Raw genomic sequence first — 13,064 nt, forward strand, 5'->3', positions numbered from 1 at the left:
GAGTCAAGGCCAGAATAGCTTCTTGAGGGCTGTTCTATAAATATTTTGGAATTTTCAAAGAGACATTGCTTAAAGGGAAATATTTCTGTCTTTTATTTAGACTTTGACTGAAGCTCTCTTTATCTAAATTACATGATAAATATAATTTATTTACACTTATGTAAATAATATGATGTTTTTGGAGTAAGTAAATATTTTCAACCCTAGAAAAGCAAGGCTTTGGTAACCACAGTGACCTTGGCAATAAGTGCAGTTTAGAGTCACTAAAAGAAGGTGCGAGGTTCTGAGTTTTTAAATGATTTGTGAGTCATGTCTCTTTCTTATAAAGGGATGACTTTGGCCATTTATATACATGTAAAAGCAGGGAACTGACAATAAGCTGCTTTTACTGAAGTTCTAACAATGGTTTCTTTCTGTTTCTTACACACACACATACACACACAGAATTTTCTGATGTGCAGAATCTAAGATATATATCTATCTATATATATGTATATATATTAACAACATTGCATTTATTTTTAATACAACAATTTAATAATTTAATGCAGGAAAATTTCTTAAATGTTTATTGTGTACTATACTTATTATTGCTCCTTTAAAAAATGCCTCTTATATAGGCTCCTAGATTGAACATGAAAAAATATAGTTAGTGTTTACTCTGGTTCAATTTAGGTAGGAAACTCTAACCCTAAAATTATTTAAAGAGAGAATCTGGATTTATCATAACAGACTCATTAAATTTGAAGTTTAATTTTTATTGATAAAAATTTAAAGCATGCTTTAATTAAAACATGAAAATATTCTAAATATAAGTGAGCTGATGTAGAAAATAAAGATGCTTTACCATTTCTTCTGTATTTCTAACTTGTGTGTTACCCATAATATGAGATTTCCTATTTGGTAAAAGGCATAAAGCTATGGTCTTTGGGGCATGGGCTCAAGCCAGATCTGCACAGCCAACTTCGGCACACAATGAAACATATTAAATGTTTTCTGTGCTGTAAGGCAATTTCAATCTAGAAAGGAGTTGTATATATTGCTTACTTTGTCTTTATATTACTCATATTGACAAATTTGGGTTATGATTTCCTTGCGGAAGTCAGAAAAATGAAATACACAATTTAATTGCATTTTCTAAACAAGATATGTAAACAGATTTTTGTACATTATATGCATTCTTTACATGAGAACAAAAGGCTTAACAATATAGCTATGTCTATTTCAATTCTTTGACAAAAATTCACAATTTAGTAATTGCAAACATATTTCTAAGCATAGGTAGTTTATTAATAATACTCTCAAGTAAACTATATTTAACTAGTCAGAAAACACTTTTAAATGGGCATACTTATTTTGGATTTGAACAATGTTTAGCATGTGGACATGACTGAATGTGTTATTGAGATTAACATAAACCATTTGCTAAAATGTGATTTATATTTAGAAGCTAGGCTCAATCTCAGTTTGAATTCCACTAAATATCTGTACAACATAAAGGTATGTTCTTCATATATATTCTGTATATAACAATTGAAAAACAATTAAAAAAACATAATTGAAAGACAATTATGCTATTCTGCGGCAGAACAAAAATTAATGGTGTTTTTCTCCACATCTATTGTCCCATTCTTCTTTCTAAGAATGCCCTGATTTTCATTTATATATTTACCTCTCTTCTGGGAAGCCCGGAAGCTTAAAAGAAAGCTCATATCTGGTCTAAGGCAATCCCATCATCCTTCCCACAGGAACAGGTTTAGAAACCCAGGGTTAAACCAATGAGGCCACAGCAATTATTTTGCATGTGACATGTGACCCAATCTGGGCCCATGAGACATAAGGAAAGATTGCTGAAGTGTCCTAAGAGAGAAGCCTTTTCTCTTTGAAATATTTTGTGGTGTACAAACGTGAGACCTAAAACTCCTATATAGCCATTTAGTCACCACTTTGTGGATGTAGCCACATACTGGGCACAGTTAAAGGCATAGCAGGGAAATGGAAATAGTTGCTGGATTAAGCCAATTCTATCACTTGCTCTCCCTCTGTAAGTCATTATGGAAATTTTTGCATGGTTCAAGTCAGTTTGCATTTTCTCATCAAAAACATACTAAATTGAGCCCTGACCTGTGTGGCTCAGTTGGTTGGAACATCGTCCCGTACACGGAAAGGTCATGGGTTTGATTCCCGGACATTGATGTTTTGAATTACTCATAGTTGCCCAGGATATGCCATGTGCTCTCTCTTTCTCCTTCTCACTAAAATTAATGGAAACATATCCTTGGGTGAGAATTAAAAACAGCAACAACATCCTAAATTGATACATTTACAAATGCTGAAATTAGAGATTTCAGATTTTCAGCATAGTTCTAGTCCCAAGAAATTTAATTATTTTGGAAGAAGGCAATTCATTAAGTATTAAAATAAATAAAATTTATTTTTAAACATGTTAAGTGTTAATAGACTTACAAATCATAAGAATAATTTGTGAGACCATCTATGCTGATTTGGGGTTTGAAAAGTATGGCCTCCAATTTTGGAGCTAATTTTATCAGTATGAAATTCTCAAATTTTAGAAAGACACTAGAAGCTCATCATCAGAAAATTATTAAAACATTTTCCATCTGTTAATGGTTACGGTATTCTTGCTTTAGTCCATCATGAAACAATTATTAATATATCTTGTTCTCTCACTATTCTTTTATTCAATTTCATAACAGTAGCTACAATTTAATAGTGAACAATAGTACAGCTTTTTGTAAGCCACATTTAGCTATAAACCTTCACATTCATTTAACATTCAATTATTATTATTTTTTTAGTACAGTATCCAGTTTGTGCTAACAGGGTGCTAGCCGTCGGTATCAACCATGTTGCAGTTATAAACCCTGACCTCTAAGAGCTTATTGACTTGCAGCTTAAACAGAAAAAGAAGTGAGCAATTAATTCAAAGTGATAAGAATGCTATGGGGCTAAGTACAGAGTCTTATGAAAACACCTGATTGGTGGCATGTAATCCAGACTTGGGTAGTAAGAGGAGACTCAGGAAAAGTGACGTGTAAGCTGACACTAAAAGGCCAAGAAGAAAATAGTCATCTTAACCATGTGATGTTCTCAGAGGAGGAAAGTGTAGAAGTGAGGTTCTGGGTGGAGCAACACAGGCACAGAGAGTGGAGAGCACATGGCTCATCCTGGGCAACTATGAGCAGTTCAAAATGCTGGAGCATAGAGCATCTTCACATCATAAGATGTCAGGTTATGAAGGATCTCGGGAGCCTGCTTATGAATTTGAACTTAATATCGAAAACAATGGGAAACTTTGGGAAGAAGAAACTTTTAAAATAGGACTCATTTAGCACAATCACTCAAAAGGGTTGTAGACCAGGGCAGGGAGACCAATAAGAAAACATTTGCAGTAATTTGAACAAGAAATGATGGTGGCCTGAGTTCTTTCAAGAAGAAAAATGAACAGGATTAAGTGATCAATTGGGTATTGTGAAAGGTTGAGGTGTTAATTTAATACATTACTTAATGCATTAAATAATTGGCAAAAGACCTACTTCTGTAGAGTTTCTTTAGGCTTGAACAGAAGTTTTATTCATAAAGTTACCAAGACGTCTATACTCTGGGAAAGGGAGCATATGTAGAACTGCAACCCCAATATAATAAGCTCACTCCGTCTTCAGAGTCGCTGAAAAAATAGCTTTGTGTTTGAGCACAGTGGACTGGGCAGAAGACATGCATGAAAGTGTAGGATTCTCCTCCCCAAGGCTTTCTAATGATCAGAATCTCATCAGTGCTCTTGAGCTCCGAGGACAGGAGTGACACCTGGCACAAATCCACGATGGATTAGTAGCTATGCATGTGGCTTTGAACTTCAGAATAGCAACGAGGTCATCATTGTTGGAAAATTTTAAAGTAGTAGAAAATGGGAAAACATGCATTTCAACTTATAATTAAAGGCATTTGAATTAAGGTTGTTTGGGGGTACTTGTAACTTGAAGAAACTGTTAAGAGAAAAGGGGAAACTAAAGACAAAAGTATAAACTCAAAAGCAGTTTGCTTGAATGAACTAAGAAACAACAAAGGAAAAGAGAGAGGTCAATAAATTCTTATACTGAATTTCAGTTGCTTTTGTATAGCAATGTATCTTTTGCAGTAGTTTTTTTTTTTTTTCAGTTTTTCTCTTTAGTACGTATTCTCTAATAATAAAAAGAAAAGGAAGAGAAAAACTATAGCCTCCATCACAGAAACTTCTCTGATCACAGCATGTTGTTACTCAATCTCTTAATGATCCGCTAAAAACAAAAACAACAAGTATGTGAACTTCTGTTATGTCCACAATGTATAAAACCCTTTTCTTTTCAAGATGAAATATTCTACACTTTATATATTATTCCCTACTATTTAGAGTCTAAAAAGAAAAAAAAGGTGATCTCTATAAAAATTTGTCTCAAGTAAAAATTTTCTTGTTTATTTTTAATTTTTGTGACTATAAACACACATACAGAAAGGAAACATATTAAGTTCAATTATTTATTATTTAGTGAGCATCTTGTAATCATGATCTAAGAGGAAATAGAAAACTGCCAGGACCCAGAAGCACTGCTTGTGCACCCATCACTATCCCTTCTTCTACAAATTTCCACTACTATAATTTTTATGGTAATTCTGTTCATGCATAATTTTATAGTTATACCAAAAACATACGCATCCTTTAACACTATAGTTTAGTGCCAGTATACATTATTTTAGTCTGTAGTTTTTTATTCCACATTATGTTTGCAAGATTCATCCATGGTATTGTTTGTACTTAAATATTCATACAATTCATAGGAATTGAATGGTTATGCCAAAATATACTTACCTATTCTAATTTTATGAGATTTTGGCTTGTTTTCAGTTTGGTGTTATTAAAAAATGCTGTCATAACACTCTTGAGCATTCTCTATGTGCATATACACTCATTTCCATTGGATATATGCATAGAAGTGGAATTGATGAATCATTAGATAATGTGTAAGTTCAACTTTAGTAATTAATGCCAAACAGTTTTCCAAGGGGTTATATCAATTTATACTTTAAGCATAGGTCATGAGAGTTTTATTTGTCCCAACTCTGTCAATTCTTGTGACTGCCAGTTGTTTTCTTTTTCTTTCTTTTTTTTCCTCTTTCATTTTCTTAAATTGTTCTTGTAAGTATGTAGTGGTTACTCATTATGGTTTTATTTGCATTTTCCTGATTACTAATGCAATTGAGCCCTTCTTCATTTTTATTAACTACTTTGAATTTTTTCTTCTCTGAAGTGCCTAGTCAAATCTTTTGCCCATTCTTCTAATGGAATGTCTTTTTTATTTTTTTATTTTTTATTTATTTATTTATTTTATTTTTTTTTTATTTTTTTTTTATTTTTTTTTATTTTTCGCTAAAAGTATTACAAAGTGTATTACATAAGTGTCCTTCTCCCCCCCCCCCCCCCCCCCTTGGGAATGTCTTTTTTAAAAATTGATCTGTAGATGTCTTGTAGATTCAGTATGTGAGCCCTTTGTCAAGTACATGTATTACATATATATAATCTCCCAGTGTGTATGGATTGCCCCCTTTTTATCTTCATAGTGTCTTTTGATAAAGAGAGGTTGTTGGTTTTAATGTACTCTATTTAGTTAATCTTTTTCTTTATGTGTGGTTAATGCATTTTCTTCCTTTTGAAACATTGTTTCTTACTCTAAGGTCAAAAATATTATCTTAAAGTATATTATAGAATGTTTGTTACTATTTGCTTTTCACTTTTAGGTCTAAAATCTACCAGAAATTTATTTTTGTGTGTGTGTACAAGAATAACTTCTCTTTAAAAAAAATTGATATCCAGTTGTCCCAGCAAAATTCACTCCCCACTGCTTTACAGAACTAACTTTTTCATATGTCAACAGTCTATATATGCATACATCTCTTTGTGTGATTCCCATTCTAATTAATTGCTCTAAAATGTTCATTCACCAATAACTCACTATTTTTTTAATCCTCACCTGAAGATATGTTTAATGATTTCAGAGAGAGTGAGAGGAAGGGGAAGAGAGAGAGAGAGAGAGAAAGAGATAAATAAAAACATTGATGTGAGAGAAAAACCTTGATTGGTTGGCTCCCTCAATGTACCTCAACCAGGGATTGAACACAGTCATGTGCCCTGACTGGGAATCAAACCCACAATCTTTTTGGTATATAGGATGATGCTCCAACCAACTGAGCCACCCATTTGGAACAAGATTCACTATTTTAAATATACATTATTATCGTTGTTCTATACAGTTAGTATTCATTTAGATTTTTCCACTTATATGCCCTTTATATTGCTCTTTATTCTCTAAAATAATTTTCTTCCGCCTATAACCCAAACTTCCATCTGAACTTATTTTTTAAGTAGTCATAAAAGATGACTATTAGTACAAGTCTTCAGGAGAAAAATTCTCTCAATTTCTGTTTGTCTGAAAAAACATTTACTTCTTCTTTATTCTTGAAGTATATTTTTACTGGGTATAAAATTCTAGGTTAGTGGAATAATATATTTATTCATCCCCATAAATATATTATTCCACTCTCTTGTTTTTAGTTTTTCTATTAAGAAGATGGCTCTCTATCCAAGCATTGCTCTTTTTGAAAGAGAGTCTGTCTTATTTCTCTTGCCTTCTTCTTTTTCAGATGGTGGGTGGGTGGGTTCAATGGGTTTGCTATGACGCACATAGGTATAGATTTATTTTATCCTGCTTATGATCTGTAGGAATTCTTAAATCTTTCATTTAATATTTTTCATCAATTTTGTAAAGTTATCAACAATTATCTCTACAAATATTTCTTTTGCCCACATTTTCTCTATGTTAATGTTTCAAATATTTATATATTAGAATTTTCACCACCTCCTCTTAACTCTTGTATCCACTATTCTGTACTTTCATTCTTATTTTCTCTCTTTTTCCCTTTTGTTTCAACTATAAATGATAACTTTTAAAGATTATATTTTATAATTTTACTTTCTAGAAAATAATAATGCACTTCTCTTTGTATATTGAAATTATATCTAGCCACCTTGCTACATACAGTCACTTAACTTTTCTAACATTTTGTCTATACATTGTTTTCTAGGTAAACAATTACATCATATGCAAAAACCTTTTTTTTCCCCTTTGAGATATTTAGGACATTGAGCTTGGCCACATGACTTGTTTTAGCCATTGGGATGTTATTAACATGATGAACATGGAGGCTTAACATACGGGTGTACAATTGGACTGGTCTTTGAACTCCTATCTTTAGCCTTGAGAAGACCATGCTTTAGATAATCATTGGTCTAAAGAAGATGAAAACACAAGTTGAGATCTGGATTCAATCCATAGCTTAAAGCAAGCCCAAATAGTCTTAGACTATATAGACAAACCTTAGAAAAGTGAGAAATTAATGTTTATTATGGAATACTACTGAGATTATGTGGATGTTTGGCAACAGCATACTGATATAACATTGAACTCTTAGTCATGGGATAGTTCTACAATTTTAATATTTCTAACCAATCTTACAATCTACTCCCCATTATATTTTATCTCTTATTGTCATTTACATGTAAAAACAACTCTCACCCATACTCTCCTGGTTCCTTCCTGCCTTTATATTTTTGCCAGGTTTAGCAATTTTTTTTTGGTATGTAAGCTGTTTTCTCTCAAAGTGGGTGTTTTAATAAAAAAATACCACCATTAAGCTGGCTAGGTTAACAGAGCCAGACATTATGAAAGCTATAATACAGGTAGACAGCAATAGTCATTCACATGGTAAGAAAAAAATTGAGATGAACAACTATTAATTTCTAGACACTATTCTAGAAGCTTTCACATGCATTTGTTTATTTAATCTTGCCAGTATTTTATTGTTATAGGCATTTTTCAGAGCTAGTAAGTGAGAAAGTCATGATTTGGGTCATGATTCAGCTCTAACTTCAATGCCTATATTCTCCCTAAAGTGTAGTCCATGAACCATGCACCATCAGCACCATCTGACAGACCTTCTAAATCAGAATTTGCATTTTAGCAAGTTCTCCAGATGAGTCCCATGCACATTAAAGTTTGAGAAGCAGTGCCTCAATGCATATGATCTTTGCAGCACATGTGTACTGGGGGGACTTAGAAACAGTTAGCAATGATCCTCAGAAAACTGGTCTTAAAAGGAGCTTGATAAATAGCAATAGCCTAAATCTCTCAGTGGCCTTAAAAACAAGATGTAAATGGGGCTTCGATTTATGGATTTTCTGGTTAATTTTGTGACTATCTCTTTCCCTCATCCATATTAGAAAACCTCAAGTTAATTGAATAAGTTGTAGTGGAGGATTTTTATTAAGGAGCCCCTAAGGCTAAACATAGTTCTAGGCAAGAATAAATAATAAGACATGTTTCATATCCTTAAGGAGCTTTTAATATAAATGGGAAAAAAACACAAAGATGACACCAAAAGAAAAGAACATGGGGCATGAAGAGAGCAGAAAGCCTGAAGAATGGCTCCTCTGTGTAGAACACATCCAACAGCAACTTGGGCTTATTCTTCACAGGTGGCAGGATGCTATGACTTTCCTGTGACATTACGCCCTATACATGAAAAAAAAAGAACATGGGAAAAATAAGGAAAGAGCACATAAACAATGATCTAGACTAGAAGTAGGCATATTACAGAGCTATGTGTTTTATGGGAATTGCTGATGGTGTCAGTGACCAGAGCTACATGAGTTTAGATCTTAAGGCTTCCTGCAAAGGTGATTCTAATCAGCATTTTAAGGGAAGAACTGTGGTTCATAAGGCAGTAAGTACTGAGACATTTCATTAAGTAGAAATGACAAAAGTATTTATATAGAGATGGGGCCAAGAAAAATCATGATCTATACATAGAAGTGAAGATATTTGTCTAGAGACAAATAATGAGTTGAGGTCAGGCTAGTTAAGTATGCTAAATCAAATATGTCAAGCATAGAGAAAGAAGGTAAGGAATAGCAGAAAAGGAAAGGAAAAGGGGAAGAATGCTGTATGCATATGTATTGGTCTGGCTTCTCCAGAGAAATACAACCAGCAGAACTGAGAGAGAGTTTTTTTTTAAAGAATTGGCTCATACAATTATAGAGTTGGCAAGTCCAAACATTTGCAAAGTATTTTCTTTAGGCCTTGATCTGATTGTATGAAGCCCACCTACATTACAGAGGGTAAGTGCTTTACTCAAAATCTACTGATTTAAATATTAATCACACATAACGTCTGGATTGATGTTTGACCAAATAAATGAGCACCATCACTTTGTCAAGTTGACACCTAAAATTAAGCATCACAGCATATGTAGAGTCATTAAAACTGTCTAAGATGTCCTTTCAGTGCTGATGGAATAGGGTGATTACAACCAACGTCACTGCCAACATTTTCAGTGCAGGGTGTGGTCAATGGGTTTGCACCAATTATTATTACACTTAGGAAACATCTTTTAAATGCATTTTAACTATTAGATTGATATTAATAGATATCCAGTGACAATGTCACAGAAGTTGACATGGCATTCCATTATAGGTTTTTTTTTTTAAATTTAGTTCTGGACACCATGATTTAATCAAAGCAGGGTTCATCCAGAGTAGAATGTCCAGAATAGTTTGCTATTGAGTTAAGAAGATTAGGAGGATTCAATAATTGATTGTTAAGAAAACAAAAGAGAAAGTTAAAGCTATTGTATGTTGCTTCAGAGTACTGAGTAGGACCCATGAGTTAGAACCACATCAGGTAGGTAGAACTTCTGAGCAAACATAACTTCACTGAGCCAAGTCAGCTCTCTAGAAAATCGTTCCTGGAAGCATTGAGCTGAACCTGGCTTACACTTTTGCAGAGGTAGCATGGGGGAGTTTCCTGGGTAGGATTTCAGGTTGTCCATTCTGCCTCTAAGATGCTGTGATTCAAAGGCAGTGTTTTTGCTTTGTCATTTTGCGGCCAGTTCCTGGGCTAAATAAATATTTGGGTATGAACTATGTAAAAAGGAACCAGGAAACTCTGGAGCATTTAGCTGTTCTTTTGATCTTTGTGTTTGCTTTTAGATCAGCAGTTAAGAAAGTAAGTGGAATGGTGGCCCTATGGGTCATTTTCATTTTCTTTATGCTTTTCTGCATTTTCCAAATTTTCTACAATGAATGTGTATTAATGTTATTTTTAACAAAGCAAAGGGAGTGGGTACAAGGCTACAGTCTACTTTATGTTGACCACAAATGAGCCTGTGTATAGAAGCCTTCCGGCCCTTAGAATAGTGCAGGGGTCTGTGAGACAGCAGCTGGGAGGCAAGAGGAGCCAGAACTTTGCGTAACCTCTTATTTTTTTAAAAAAGTCCCATCGTGGTTTTGACCAGTATTTTTTAGCACACAGTTATTCCAGGCCCCCTATTTTCTAGCAGATTCATAACACCAAAATTAACATGTGCTTTTGCTTCCTTTCTAAGTTGGAAATGTCTAAAACTCAATGTCCCAGGGTGTGTCAAGGAGGTAAAACCTAGAGGGTGGTGGAGACTTTGCCCAGTGTTCCTTTTTCTGTGATATGACAGGAGGTCAAGCACTAGGAAGGGCTTAGCTCATGCAGATTTTACTGAGATGTAGTTGGGAGATGGAGTGTAGCTGAGTGGAAAACCTCTGGGGAAAGAGATCTTCCACTTGTTGAGTGTTCATTTCAGGTTGGAGAGATCATCAGGCAGATATGAAAGCACACTGCCAGGAAGCAAGCTGGCTACACTCTTATACGAAGGCCTTTGTGTCTCACTTGACTGCAGTACAGCTCTGCAAACTCTTCCCCTAAGCATGGGCAACATGGGTCACAGTTAGCTACTGTGTTCTTTTTGAAAGAGACCCTGCTGGAGATAACGAATTCAGTGACATAAGAACTTGAACACTAATGTCTGGTATAATCTACTGCTACATAAATATGTGTTCATAAATCCCAAGAAAGACTTTCAGCAACAGATTGCCTCGGGACTTGAGAGAACTATTGGCACTAGAACTTTAAAACTCTTCTTTAGAATAAGGCTTTAGTCCTCTGAACATTCCCCAATTGGTCAACTAAAATTTGACTGTGACTTTTCAAGTTCCTGGACTCAGCATCAAATAACACTAAATACTAATTGGCCAGTAATCTCAATCTTGTTCTTTTTATCCACCAGAGGAAAAAAAAAACAAGCTAAAGGTTTTATTTATCATTTATGTAGTATATTAAGAAGCATACATTCAACCTCTGAAAAACTAATTCAAGAATTGTCTTAATTATGATAAGGCATTAAAAGAAAAAGTCATTATTATTAAAACTATTACATATGTATCCCCTTTTTCTCATTGACTCCTTCTAGCCCACCCTCATCCCCACCCCAGGCCTTCCCCATACTATTGTCTGTGTCCATGGATTATGCATAGATGCATACAAGTTCTTTGGTTGATCTCTTCCCACCCACCCATCCACCTACCCCCGCCTTCCCTCTGAGATTTAACAGTTTGTTCCATGCTTCTGTGTCTCTGAATCTATTTTCTTCATCAGTTTATATTGCTCATTAAATTCCACATTTGAGTGAGATAATATGTAATACTTTCAACAATAAATATTAAAAAATGAAACAAGGCAAAGCAAACCATATAGAAGTCTGCTGAAAACATCTAATCTGTATATGCTAGTTCAGAAAGAGAAGGAGTTAGATGACATATACTTTATGAGACTGACGCGCTACCTACTGCGCTAACGAGGCACCTTATGATATATACTTTAAAAATACTGCAAACAGCCCAGCCGGCATGGCTCAGTAGTTGAGCATCAAACTAGGAGGTCAGGGTTCCGTTACTGATCAGGGCACATGCCCGGGTTGCAGGCTTGATCTCCAGCGTGGAGCTTGCAGGAGGCAGCTGATCAATGATTCTCTCTTATCATTGATGTTTCCATCTCTCTCTCCCTCTTCCTTCCTCTCTGAAATCAATAACATATATTAAAAAAAACAGTATTTCCTGATGACTGAATGTGAGAAAAGAGAGAAAAACAGGAGTCAAGGATGAATCTAAACTTGGGGGCCAGAGCAATTGAAAGGATTACTTGCTATTAATTAAGATAAAGAAAACATTTATGCAGTTTGGAAAGAGTGACATTGTAGGAAAAGAGACAGATTGGGAGTTCAGGTTGGGATTCATTAATTGTAGGCAAATAGATATACAGCCTCATATTCAGGGGAAAGGTATGGATGGATAGAGGCATTTTTGAGTGGTGTTTAACAACTGAAATGGATTTAAATAAAACATAAAAACCCTAAGTACATGGAATCAAATTGAGGATTGAGGATATTTATTATGAGATCTTTTTTCTCTTCATTTCGGTTATCATTAAGCCATGTTGTTCATGACGAGCTGAGATAACTGACTAAATTCCAATAAAGAGAATGTGGGTTTTACCAGAAGAAAAAGAAAAAAGAAAAAATCAGATTGGAAAATTCCATAGCACTGCCAATTTCAGAGCTGAGGAGAGCAGTTTCAGTACTTTCTCTGGTGTAAAGATGGACTGATTACTTTTATGCTGAAGCTGAGAGCTCTATGCCAACCAGAGAATGGGCTTTCAGGAGAGATGAAGGTAGGGCAGGGTGATGAAGTCACTGAAACTCTCCCCTTGTCTTATTTCTAATGTGACTTGAAGCTAGAACCTGTGAAGTTGCCCATCTTTGTCAGGTTATTATTGTTCTTGTTGACTAGTTGAAAGCATACTCAAGTAATATGCTACTCTAAATGAGAAAAAGCTATGTGTAAGAGTAGTCTTTAGAGTGTTGTTATAAGCACCTTAAATGTAGATCAATAGAAAGTTAGTGAAGTCATTTATCATCCATTCTTACAATGGACTACAATGTTGCTCTGGAAAAAAATGATAGAGATCTGTACACATTGAGATGGAACAATCACCTAGACACAGTCAGTGGAAAAAGCAAGGGGCAGAACAGCATATATATTTCAATCCCTCAAATTGAAGATGGCAAATGTTGATGAAAAGATTAAACTTAAA

General features: G+C 34.5%; 1 non-coding gene across 1 annotated transcript; it reads left to right on the forward strand.

Moving 5' to 3' along the window:
* The first annotated feature begins 8,500 nt into the window (after positions 1-8,500).
* LOC139013403 (small nucleolar RNA SNORA11) lies at positions 8,501-8,629 on the forward strand. Its single transcript, XR_011472045.1, has one exon. It is a non-coding gene; the product is annotated as a small nucleolar RNA SNORA11 (small nucleolar RNA).
* Positions 8,630-13,064: the final 4,435 nt, after the last annotated feature.

Source organism: Myotis yumanensis, unplaced genomic scaffold (assembly GCF_028538775.1).
Source record: "Myotis yumanensis isolate MYYU_CA2020_CCGP unplaced genomic scaffold, mMyoYum1.0.hap1 SCAF_6, whole genome shotgun sequence".
NCBI lineage: Eukaryota > Metazoa > Chordata > Mammalia > Chiroptera > Vespertilionidae > Myotis > Myotis yumanensis.